Here is a 12,479-nt window from a genome sequence, read left to right on the forward strand (position 1 = left end):
CCCCCCTCCCGTCCTCCCAGTGTTTGAAACCATTAATGAGGTCTTTATCCTTTTGTGTCTCAGGTACTGATGTAGCAGGGTCTTTTTCTGGTTTTGTAAAGGTTGCCCTTCACAGTCTTTCTTCACCTTCAGGGCTGGTCAACACTGGGAGGACTGGAAGAAGTTTGTAGAGTCTGGGAACCTTCAGAGAGGAAAAGAGTGAAGACCTGGACTCCTTCCTTGCATTTATTATTAGAAAGTTTTTTGTGCATTGAACTGGTCCCTGTTAAAAAAAGACCTAGTAAGAAAAAACATCAAAGACTTTAGGCTAGGACTCCTTGTTGTAGCCTGCATTGCCCAATGGGAGAGGCTGTTTGGGCACTTGTGTAACTGGAGGCAGAAGGCCCTGCCGACGCATCCGCTTGGTGCTTGGTGAACTTAAAAGCTCTAGGCGTGGCTGCCATGCTGTACCTCTAAGGGAGCAGGCTGCTTCTCTCTTGAAGAATCACTGTGACCACTGTATTTGCAGCAGCAAAGGCAAGAGCACAGCAGGTGGAAGGGTCACATGGAACTGCACAGGATCAGTTTTCATGAGTAAACTGTGTGCCAGGAGCAGAACAGCAGCAGCCTTCAACAGGGCCCACTTGTATTCTAATAAAATTCTCTGGTTTTCTCTCTCTGAGGTATGTGGATCAAGAGGCCCCCAGAGTTCTTGAACAATTTGAGGAATAAGAGAGATACTGGGCTCCCTGCCAGTCTGGCAATTGGGAAGTGGTTTTAATTTGAAAAATTAATAGATGGGACCTCCTTTTTACCCCAAACTATTGAAGTAGTTCCTACTATTAGCACATATATACATATATTTTACAAATATGACATCATAACATATATTGTTTTATAATAGCTAAGTTCTGTAAAAGTTTCTTTTTTCTTTTTCCAAGATGTCATGACCTGAGAAGACTATGTATATTTTCCTGTGGTCTTGTGCTCAGCAGTTTTAAAAATATAGCTTAGATCAATAAATATATGTTAATGGAAGAATATCAAGTTTTGTGATTCTTTACAATTCTTGCATATTTTTCATCTTTTTCAGTCTGTATCCATTAATATTTTTAAAAGACCAAGCTCAAAATTTCACCAGTAATAATTAGTCATCCTTGGTAATTTAAAAAATTTTGATTACTTGTTTAACTTTGCTGCCTTAGTTTATATCATATAATCTTGCATTTATACACATGCTAAGTTAAAACATATTGATTGTTGATCCTCTTGATTGCATTCTTCTAGGGAGAAATATAGGAGCATGTTTATTATGGTCTTAGGGTAGGAAATAATTTCTTAACTAAGACCCCCCAAACATAAGCAATGAAGTAAAAGACTGAAATATTTAATTATATTAATATAAAACCCTTCTTTGTGGAAAAAAGTAACATAAAAGAAGATAAATGAAAGCTACCAACTGAGAGGATATATTTATAAATCATTCATATAAAATGGATTGCATTATTTTTCCCCATTCTTTTCCTTCCTTGTATCCAGGCCCTTTGCCATATGATGTTGCAGTTCTTCCCACTAGAGGCAGAGTATATTTCCCTGCACCATTAGTGTTAGACTTGGTTGTGTGACTTGCTTTGCCCATTGAAATGTGGGCAGAAGAGGCAGAGTACTAGTTTGAAGCTTATATCTTAAGAGGCATTGTGTTTCCCATTGTCCTTGTATTTTTGTTGTTGCCATGGGAAAAACATGGTTCTGGTAGGCGGCATGTCCAAGGAGGATGAGAAACATGTGGAATAGATCTGGATTCCAAAACTACAGCTTGGAGTAAGCCCAGCCAGGCCCATCCTGCATTAGCTGACCCCCAGCCAACCTGAAAATGTACAAGAGAGAATAAATGTTTTATCCCACTGAGTTTTAGGGTGGTTTCTTATGTAGCCTTATTGTGGAAATAGCTGGCTCATAGACTCATTCAATGAAAATGATCTAAGAACTCCTAAAAAATTAATGAGGAAAAGAACAATCTTAACAGGGAAATGGGTCCATGATAAGTGAAAAAGTAATTCATAGATGAGAAAATTGGAATGACCAATACATAAGTGAAAAGACATTTAGCTTGTTTCACTAGTTATCAGGTAAATACAAATTAAATCAATGATGAGATAGTTTATCATACCTATTAGATTGGCAAAAATTAATGTCTGGCAACAACCTAGTATCTATAAGGATGTGAAGAAAATAGAACTATATACAGATGGTGGAATGTTTAAGAATATAAAGAGAGGGACTTCCCTGGTGGTCCAGTGGTTAAGACTCTGGACTTCCACTGCAGGGGACACAGGTTCGATCCCTGGCCAGGGAACTAAGATCCCGCATGCTGCGCAGCATGGCCAAAAGAAAAAAAAAAAGAATACAAAGAGAGACATAGTAAGCAGGGAGAGGATATTTTTGAGGAATATAATTGACAAAGGATTATATATAAAACATACAGAGAATTTTTGGAAATTATTAAGAAAAAACAGGCAACCTAGGAGAAAAATTGGTAAAAAAATATAGGTAAGCAGTCCACAGAAAGGAGTGTTTTAAGCTAGTTAACCTAAAACAGATCACCAATTACATTGGTAATCAGAAATGAAAATTAAAACAACAATGAGATCAACTTTGTACCTCCCATGGTGGCAGAAGTTGAAATGTCATGCAGTATCTTGTGCTGGTGAGGAGATGGAGATATGTGAGTCCATGTGGTCTGCTGGTAATATTTTGGAGACAAATTTGGTAGTATTTGTTGAAATTGAATACTCGCATACATTCTGACCCAGAAATTCTACTTCTGAATTGTATTAGTTTCTAGTGCTGCCATAACAAAATACCACATGCTGGGTGGCTTAAACAACAGCAATTTATTTTCTCATAGTTTGAAGGCTAGAAGTCTAAGATCAAGGTGTCAGTAGGTTTGTTTTTTTCCTGAGGCTTCTCTCCTTGGCTTGCAAATAGCTGTTTTTTTGCTATATCCTCACATGGTCATCCCTCTGTGTGTGTTGGTGTCCTTACCTCCTCTTCTTATAAGGATACCATTTATAGTGAATTAAGGTCCACCATAATGGCCTCATTTTAACTTAATCACATCCTTAAAGACCTTGTTTCCAATAAAGCCAAATTCTGAGGTACGGAGGGTTGGTACTACAAACATGAATTTTGAGTAGGACACAATTCAGCCCACAGCAGAATATATATATATTAGAGGAACTCTTGCATAGGTACACAAAAATACAGGTACGAGAATGTTTATTATAGCATTGTTTCCTATAGTAAAGGGTTGAATACTACCTAAACATACTTGAATAGGGATATGGGCAGATAAAATACATTATAAATGTGTCTGATAAAATGCTACAAATGCAAAATAAAAGAACAAACTAAATCAGTCACATTAATTGAGAACTCATTTTTCTCAAATAATAAGAAATCTGTAGGTGAGAAGTTCAGAACTGATAACATCAAAGACCTAAGTTCTTTCTATACTTCTGCTCTGTCATCTTTCTTCCTCAGGTTTGAAGTAAGACTGCTTTATGTCCAGGCATCATACCACAGATAATAGAAGGAAGGGTGAAGGGCTATGGCAACATTGTCTGACATCCTTTTTATAGGGAAAGCAAAAGCTTTGCCAGAAACCCTTTCAGCAAACATCTGCTGATATCTCATTGGCCAGAATTCTGTCATATGCCATTCTGAGTTGCAAAGAAGGCTGGAAAATCTAATATCTTGCTTCCATAGCAGTGAAAGGCAAGGGGGAGCTGGGTTTATGTATTGAGTGAGCTAACCTGTGGTTATAGTTTGACATTAATAGACTGTGAAAATGTAATGTTGAGATGAGAAAGTGAGAGAGAAAGAGAGAAAGATTGAGAAGTAGGAAGAGATGGGAAGTACAATACTGTTTGTGTAAATTTAAAAATACACACACACATAAGGCCATATACCATTGTAAAGATATATACCATTGTAAAGGTATCTACCATTGTAAAGGTATATATATCATATGTAAAAAAACTTATGGAAAGTTGATTGGAAAGGTACCCATGAAATACTACAGATTGGATGCCTATAGGAAGGAGGGAGGGAAATGGAACTGAGGCTGAGGGATACAGAATATGATAAAAACAACAACAAAAAACAACAACCAAAAAACAGGATTTTCACAGACCAGTTGCATGAATTGAACTTCACAGAGGAGCATGATTGATTGTGTCAGTCTAATTCTTTGTATTCAAGACGAAGAAGGAAAAAAGCTGGGATGAGTCAGGTCATGTGTGTGGGTTACTCAGACTATTGGACAAGGTCATTATTTAGAGTAGAAAAAAATGTGATTCACTATGTTAACAACTGAGTTTAATTATTTTCCTTTACTCTGTGATAAGCACCATTCTTTTCACTACAGTTGAAGGTCTGATATTACAGTTTAAGTTTAGGGACGGTAGCAGTTATTTATTTATTTATTTATTTTTTTGCGGTACGCGGGCCTCTCACTGCCGTGGCCTCTCCCGCTGCGGAGCACAGGCTCCGGACGCGCAGGCTCAGCGGCCATGGTTCACGGGCCCAGCCGCTCCGCGGCACGTGGGATCCTCCCGGACCGGGGCACGAACCCGCGCCCCCTGCATCGGCAGGCGGACTCTCAACCACTGCGCCACCAGGGAAGCCCCCAGTAGCAGTTATTTTTTGGATAATTTAGGGATATTGTAAGCTTTGAAACATGGATTTTCTTTGTGTTTGTACATATTTTTCCTGTGTTCCATAATGCAAAATTAGTAGAGTTGACTTTTAGAGGGTCAGTGGGGACAAGAGTAAAATAAACCTGGCTACTTGGTAGTGAAATCCATCATGCTCTAGTTTTCTGTTATTATCTTTGGAAACAGAGAGTGGGAGAAACATTTCCTTCTTCTCTTTCTAATATAGTCTTAGTGACTGACTGGCTCTCTGCTCTGGAATGAAGCGGATTGGCACAACTCCATAAGTCTTATGTGGGAACAAGACACCAGAGGACCCTTCCTCCCTCCCTTCCTTCCTTCCTTCCTTCCTTCCTTCCTTCCTTCCTTCCTTCCTTCCTTCCTCCCTCCCTCCCTCCCTCCCTCCCTCCCTCCCTCCCTTCCTTCCTTCCTTCCTTCCTTCCTTCCTTCCTTTTTCTTATTGTCATTATTTTGCTTTTAGTTTTGTATTCTGTCCTTAAACCATCCCATACTCAATCCTCTAAGTAACATACACAATTTATTAATATGTGTTAGTATGTCTTGTGTTTATTAAGCATTTGTTGTGACTTTGGAAGCAGCTTTTTTTTTTAACATCTTTATTGGAGTATAATTGCTTTACAATGGTGTGTCAGTTTCTGCTTTATAACAGAGTGAATCAGTTATACATATGTTCCCATATCTCTTCCCTCTTGTGTCTCCCTCCCTCCCACCCTCCCTATCCCACCCCTCTAGGTGGTCACAAACCACCTAGCTGATCTCCCTGCGCTATGCGGCTACTTCCCACTAGCTATCTATTTTACGTTTGGTAGTGTATATACGTCCATGCCACCCTCTAACTTTGTCACAGCTTACCCTTCCCCCTCCCCATATCCTCAAGTCCATGCTCTAGTAGGTCTGTGTCTTTATTCCCGTCTTACCCCTAGGTTCTTCATGACCCTTTATTTTTTTCTTAGATTCCATATATATGTGTTAGCATACGGTATTTGTTTTTCTCTTTCTGACTTACTTTACTCTGTATGAGAGACTCTAAGTCCATCCACCTCACTACAAATAACTCAATTTCATTTCTTTTTATGGCTGAGTAATATTCCATTGTATATATGTGCCACATCTTCTTTATCCATTCATCTGTTGGAAGCAGCTTTTAAGCTCTTCCATTTTAGGACCATGATTCCTTGTTACCTAATTATAAATTATTATCATGGATGGGGTAGAACTTCCCTTGGTGAAATGGATTTAATTTGCTAAATAAAAATGTGTAAACTTAATGGCTCTTCACCAACTTTTAAATCAGATGGGCAATCTGTTATCTTTCACAGCAGTCTTCTAAAATTCAATGACATCTGGATTTGGAAAAGTAGAATTCCACAAAGAGAAACTTATCTTTCCACAAAATAGCAATAATTGACTAATGAATTATTTAATATTATAATTAGCACTCCATTAGAGCCTATGAGTAATTTTATAAGTGATTACCCTTCATATCAGCTTTATAGGTCTCACTTCACATGAAGAAACCAGGGTAAATGGGAGTCAATGTGGACAAGGCCAAGCAAAGTAAAGTAGGGCTTGAATCTGAACTAAGTTTGCCTTGCCTTTCTGCCTATTCTTTTCACGACTTCCCTTCTTTTCCTACCCCTAGTGGGTACTTGTTTTGCAAAGTACTATCTTTGGCGCCTTATCTCCCTCTACTCAGCCTTGGGAGAGCTCTTCTACTCTCATGGTTTAAGGCGTAACACGGATGCATAGTTACCATATCTTGATTTTTCTCCTGAGCTCCAGGATTCTGAATTTCTAGCTCCCCATTGTTTTTCTAAGCCACAAATAGAATGGAGTCTAATAAGGCCTTTAGATATAGGTTCTTAAGGCACCTGGAAAAACCAAAAATCATTAAATGGGACGCAGTTCAGGAGTGCCTGTGTCAGGGAACCAAACTCTGAGTTGGAAAGTAAAGTGGAATTAAGTGGTTAACTGAAAACAGAAAAAAAATATTAGTTATCTGTATATTCTAAAATGTGTGGGTGATAGGTAAGAAGGATAAGCAAATTACTTGCAAAACAGACTTTTCTGTTTCCTCCTGGATGCTTATCTTATAAGTTAATTTGAGAAATAATTTTAAGTATCGCTTTTATATTATAGAGAATACATCAGTTTAGAAAATTGAAGTTACAAAATTTTATGAAAGAATCAATAACAGTTGAGATGTTATACTTTATTTCCAAATGTAAAATATAAGTTTTAATGGTTACCATTAGTTACTATATGAGGAAAGAAACTGCCATATTCAGGTATTAAAAATAATTTTATAGAGTGAAGAACCCCAAACTTGCTTTCATTATAAGGAATAGAATTCTCTTTTAAAGAAGCTATAATTTCCTATTTTGAATCACAACTGAGGAAGAGAATGATCATTTCTGTTCTCTTTGGAAAATTTAATACTTTCGTATAAAGGATATGTCATTAGTGGCAAGCCTAGGAACATGAGAAGAGAGATCACTCTGAACCTTTAGATCTGTTTTATTTTTGCCATAGTTAACAGTAGACTTGATGTTTGTGATAATAGCTTTCGAGAAGTGTGGAAAATTTTTATCTTTGGTCAAGATAAATTTGTGGTAGTTAACGATGTTAGCTAATTAGATAGTAAGATCTTTATTTTTAGAGTAAATCAGGCAAATCAATGTTCATCCTTTTCCAAACTGAAGTGGGTGTTAAGTTGTAAAATAAAGAATTTGCAGCTTGTATGAGGACTTTGCTAGTCATAACATTTCATGCTCATGAGAAATAATGCATTGATAACAGGAACCATATCTTCTAATATTACCTTATAGCTCCTAATATATAATCGACAGCCACTATTAAACAGGACAATTAGAAAATATTAAACAGTTTACAAATGTCATATGTAAACTTTGAAGATAAATTCATTATTTTGTTTAATAGGGCAGTTTTATTTTTTGGAATTTGTTTTTGGATTTTCTAATGGGGCTTAGAATCTTTATGTAGAGTTTTTATTGTTTGCTTTTTTGTCCCAGAAGATCTAGGGTTGTGCAAAGTCATTGTGATGATTGAACCCAATTCTGATGCATGTGATTGAGTTGATAGAGGAAGAAATAATGGTAGACTTTGTCACAGATGAGAAATATTAAACACTAATATGGGCTCTATAAGTCAAATTTATATGGGCAAATAAAATGGGATATTTCTAAACACATTTAATAGGGAAAGTTGAAATGTTGTGCCCCAGTTCCTAGTTCAAGTATAGAAAGAAATGTCATTGGACTCAATACTGTGGCCTTTCAGAATCAGATGATACCCTCTGCTGGCTAAATGTGGGATTGCGTTTAAAAATGAATGGCTGGAAAGGAACTGCATTTCCAGAGAGACACATCAAGAGGGCTTGAAAATGGGCACTCCAAAGGAATTCATGACAGACCTTCCTTGCCATATGTCAGCACCCCTGATGAACAAAATAGTCCAAGAGAATCCCCAACCAGACCCTTTTGTCTACATGGATGATTCCAGCATGAACTTCGAGGTTGATTCACAGATACCATCTGGTCCCACAAAATGGAAGAAGCCTCACGAATGCACCTCATTCACACACACACAGCATGAAGAGTTGAAGGTTCTGTTTAGCTGTAACATGTTTCCAGATAAAAACCTCCAGAGAGAACTTGCTTTAAAACTCAGCCTGCCAGAATGAACAGTAAAGATTTGGTTCAGGAATTGGCGGTTCAAAAAGAGGAAGCAGCAACAGCGACAAGAGCAACAGTCGGTCCTTCCAGCCAAGAATGTGCCCACAGCATCAACCAGTCCTCATTCTTTTCTCCCTGCAGTTTCAGATTCTTATAGCTCCCATTCACCTCAGCCCTTAGACCCTTTCCATTGGGCAGGGGACTCTATCATCACTGAGATTGCTACAAGTGATGTCCAAATGCAAGATCCTCAATTGGAGAGGCTAGTGGCCTCAGTTCCTGCTTTGTACTCTGATGCCTATGACATAGCACAAATCATGGAACTGTTCAGTTTTCCTGATGAGGATGAGATAGCCAGCTCTTCTTTCCACTCTCTGTATTAGTATCTCTCACCGACAAGGCCCAGTTAGAATAGAGTTCCTCTCTTAGCATCTTTGCTGATCCAGCTGTAGGTTTATCTCCTGGGCAAACCTGCTTCAGTATGACAAACTGGAGCTTTGCAGCCTACAGTCTGAGAGACAGCCTGGCATTCCAGAACCCCTCCAGTATGGTACACTTTGGATGTCTCTGATCAAAGTACTAATAAATATCAGACAGTAGAGAAAAAGGATCTTCTTGCATCTTGTACATGCTCTTGCCTTTGTCTGCTTTTAACCCAAATATCTGGCTCAGTGTTGCTTTGATTTCCATGGAAATGTTGTAAAAACTAGGAGTTTCCCGCAAGTATAGCTTAGTACTACAGAATCATCCCCACAACTCTCCCTGGAGAGGCCTTCCTAGTCCCTTCGATGGCCAATGACTCCAAAATTCCCTCTTCCCAAAACTATCTTTGACTTTTTAAAAGGTCAGTAGCCTTTAGGGGTCATCCACTTTTAATGGCAGCAGGTTTATAAACTTACATTTCCAACAAACTTGACAGTTAAGCTAATTTTCCAGCTATATGATTAATGAAAAAATTAATGGCACCTCTCAAAACCAATAATAAAGAAACACATAATAAAATAAGTACCTCTCAATGAAAAATATAACGTATCTAGGAATTAACTAAGAAAATTAAGCCCTCTGTACTGAAAAGTTTAAAACTTAATAATGGACATTGGAAATGTTTTCAATAAAAGACATTTGAAGCCATAAATTAATCAATTTAACAGGGTTAAAGTCATATGAAGCATGTTCTCCAAACACAATGGAATGAAAATAGGAATCAATAGTAGAAGAAAATTCAGGACATTCACAAATATATGGATATTAAAAAGCACACTCCTAAATAACCAATAGATAAAGAAGAAATCAGAAGGAAAATTAGGAAATATGCAAAGATGAGTGAAAACAAAAACACAATATTACTAAAACTTACGGGATGAGGCTAAATCAGTGCTTGCAAAGAAATCTATAGCTGCAAAAGCCTATATTTAAAGAATAAGATCTCAAATCAACCTTTTTTTAAGTAGGAGGGAAGCAGGCATAGTTATATTAATATCTATCCAATTAAACGTTAAGGCAAAACATTTTGTTGGAAGTAAAAGTATATTCGACAAGGGTAAAGGGAGCAATTAACCTGAAAGATACAATAATTCACTGTATACATTTAACATATTCCCAAAATATATGAAGTAAAAATTAACAAAACTCTTGGGGAAACTTAACAAATACATAGTCATAATAGATGATTTTATCCATAGGTCAAATGAATAAAAATTTTGTATGGGTATAGATTTTAACTGTACAGTTAATAGGCTTGATTTAATGAAAGTATTTAGATTTCTGCATTCAACTGGTAGAGAACACACATTCTTTTCAAGTGCGTAATGACTACATATTAGACCATGAAGCAAATCTTAACAAACTCAATAACATACAAACAGCATTCTTTGATCATAAGGCAATTTAATTAGAAGAAACTCCAACCTCTCCCTCAATTTAGAAAGTAAAAAGAACATTTCTAAGCAATTAATCAAGATGGGAGAAATTATGTGAATAATCTGCTAGCATACATTATATAATAACAATAACTGGATCAACATTCACTGGGGGAAAGTATTAGAGATAGTGGCAGTAGCAGGTTTGAATGTCCTGTTACCCATCACATTCTGGGTCATCACAGAGGGATCTTGCAGGGCAAGACTGCAGACCTAGGGTAGAGACATTGGCCCTTAGGTTGTGAGGTTTTTTGCTTATTGGTTTGTTTTAAAAATTACTTTTGATTTTTTTAATAGTCTTATTTTTTAGAGCAGTTTTCATTTCACAGCAAAAGGAGCAGAAGGTACAGAGATTTCCCATATAGCCCCTGCTCCCACATACACCCAGCATCCCCCACTATCAACAACCCACACCAGAGTGGTCCATTTGTTATAACAGATGAACCTACACTGATACATCTTTATCCCCTGAAGTCCATAGTTTACATTAGAGTTTGCTCTCAGTGTTGTACATTATACGAATTTTGACAAATACGCAATTGTCATGTATTCACCATTGTAGTGTCATATAGGAGAGTTTCACTGCCCTAAAAATCCTCTGTGCTCCACCTATTCATCCCTCCCTCTCCCCTAATCTCTGGCAACCACTGATCCTTGTCTCCATAGTTTTGCTTTCAACTCAATAACTTTTCACCCTAAGAAACTAGAAAACGAAGAGCAAAATAAATCCAAAGCAAGGAGAAGTAAGGAAGTAAAGGCTAAAGTGGAAATAAATGAAATAGACAATAGAAAAGCAATAGAGCAAACCAATGAAATCCAAGCAAGCTAGATTGAGAAGAAGAAGAAGAAGAAGAAAAAGAGGGAGAAGAAGAAGAGGAAGAAGATGAAGAAGAAGGGGAGGAGAAGGGGAAGGGGGAGGGGGGAGAGGAGGGGGAAGAGGAAGAAGAATCGAATTACTAGAATCAGAAATGGGATGTAACTACCAACCTTACAGAAATAAAAAGCATTATAAATAAATATTATGAATATTATGAAAAAATGAATGGCTTTTTTTTGTTTTAAAAATAGGGCTGATGGGGCTTCCCTGGTGGTGCAGTGGTTGAGAGTCTGCCTGCTAATGCAGGGGACACGGGTTCGAGCCCGTGGTCTGGGAGGATCCCACATGCCGCGGAGCAACTGGGCCCGTGAGCCACAACTGGGCCCGTGGGCCTGCGCGTCTGGAGCCTGTGCTCCACAGCAAGAGAGGCCACGATAGTGAGAGGCCCGCACACCGCGATGAAGAGTGGCCTCCGCTTGCCGCAACTGGAGAAAGCCCTCGCACAGAAGCGAAGACCCAACACAGCCAAAAAAAAAAAAAAATTACAGCAAATCAATAACAGAATTCCATGTATATATTAAAAAAAAAATAGGGCTGATTGTTGTATAGAAGGATTGAACAGTGCAGAGTATTGTAAGATAATATAGGAAAAATTATAAATGTGAAGAATGAAGCCAATGTATCACTTAAATAAATATTTTCCAAGTGAAACTAATATGGAAATACCCATAATTGAAATTTCCTAACCCAATGATCTATTTTTAAACAATGGAAGTAGGTCACAGGGAAGAAACACAGCAGGGGCAAAATATATAGATCTCCTGCCCCATCTTCAATAAGAGATTTGAATAATCCAAGCTATTTAAATTACTTTTATTAGTTAAATTACTGTTGTAAGAGTGATTGGCAAATATCTAGAGGTGAGATAAGAACTGCTTTTCTCTGGGTACCCTGACCTAATTTCTGTTAAAAATAATTGGAATAGTCTTAAGTAATTTAGAAGTTTGATAGGTACAGGGAAGTATCATTTAGCATGTTTGTTTTAAATTTTTTCTTTCTATATTTTAAATTCTTAAAGTCTGTTTGGAATTTACAGTGTTTGGGGCACATAATGACATGAAAGTTATGTTTAAAAGCTTGAATTGGACAATATGTTATTATTTGATTGCAAACTTGAAAAATATAATTTCAATCTGATTCTACTGTTTAATGTTGCCTTTCACTGGTATGTTGCTTTAAGAGTACCCATCCCCCTTTCCTGTTTGAGCCACTGTGTCCTGTCAGTCATCCTGAAATACACTAGGGTGCTTGTCAGGCTGTTTGCTTACAAATG

The 12,479-nt window shown here is 37.5% G+C and overlaps 1 protein-coding gene, 1 non-coding gene and 1 pseudogene across 2 annotated transcripts in view; all 3 read left to right on the forward strand.

Annotated features, from left to right (window-relative positions):
* CTNNA3 (catenin alpha 3) overlaps nucleotides 1-12,479 on the forward strand; it is a 1,595,169-nt gene that overhangs the window by 16,016 nt on the left and 1,566,674 nt on the right. The window lies entirely within an intron of this gene.
* Nucleotides 2,263-2,335, forward strand: TRNAG-UCC (transfer RNA glycine (anticodon UCC)). Its single transcript has one exon. It is a non-coding gene; the product is annotated as a tRNA-Gly (tRNA).
* LOC113632472 (arginine-fifty homeobox-like) lies at nucleotides 8,119-8,981 on the forward strand (annotated as a pseudogene).

This window comes from Aethalodelphis obliquidens, unplaced genomic scaffold, assembly GCF_003676395.1.
Source record: "Aethalodelphis obliquidens isolate GAN/ISIS:26980383/991018 unplaced genomic scaffold, ASM367639v1 scaffold37, whole genome shotgun sequence".
Classification (NCBI taxonomy): domain Eukaryota; kingdom Metazoa; phylum Chordata; class Mammalia; order Artiodactyla; family Delphinidae; genus Aethalodelphis; species Aethalodelphis obliquidens.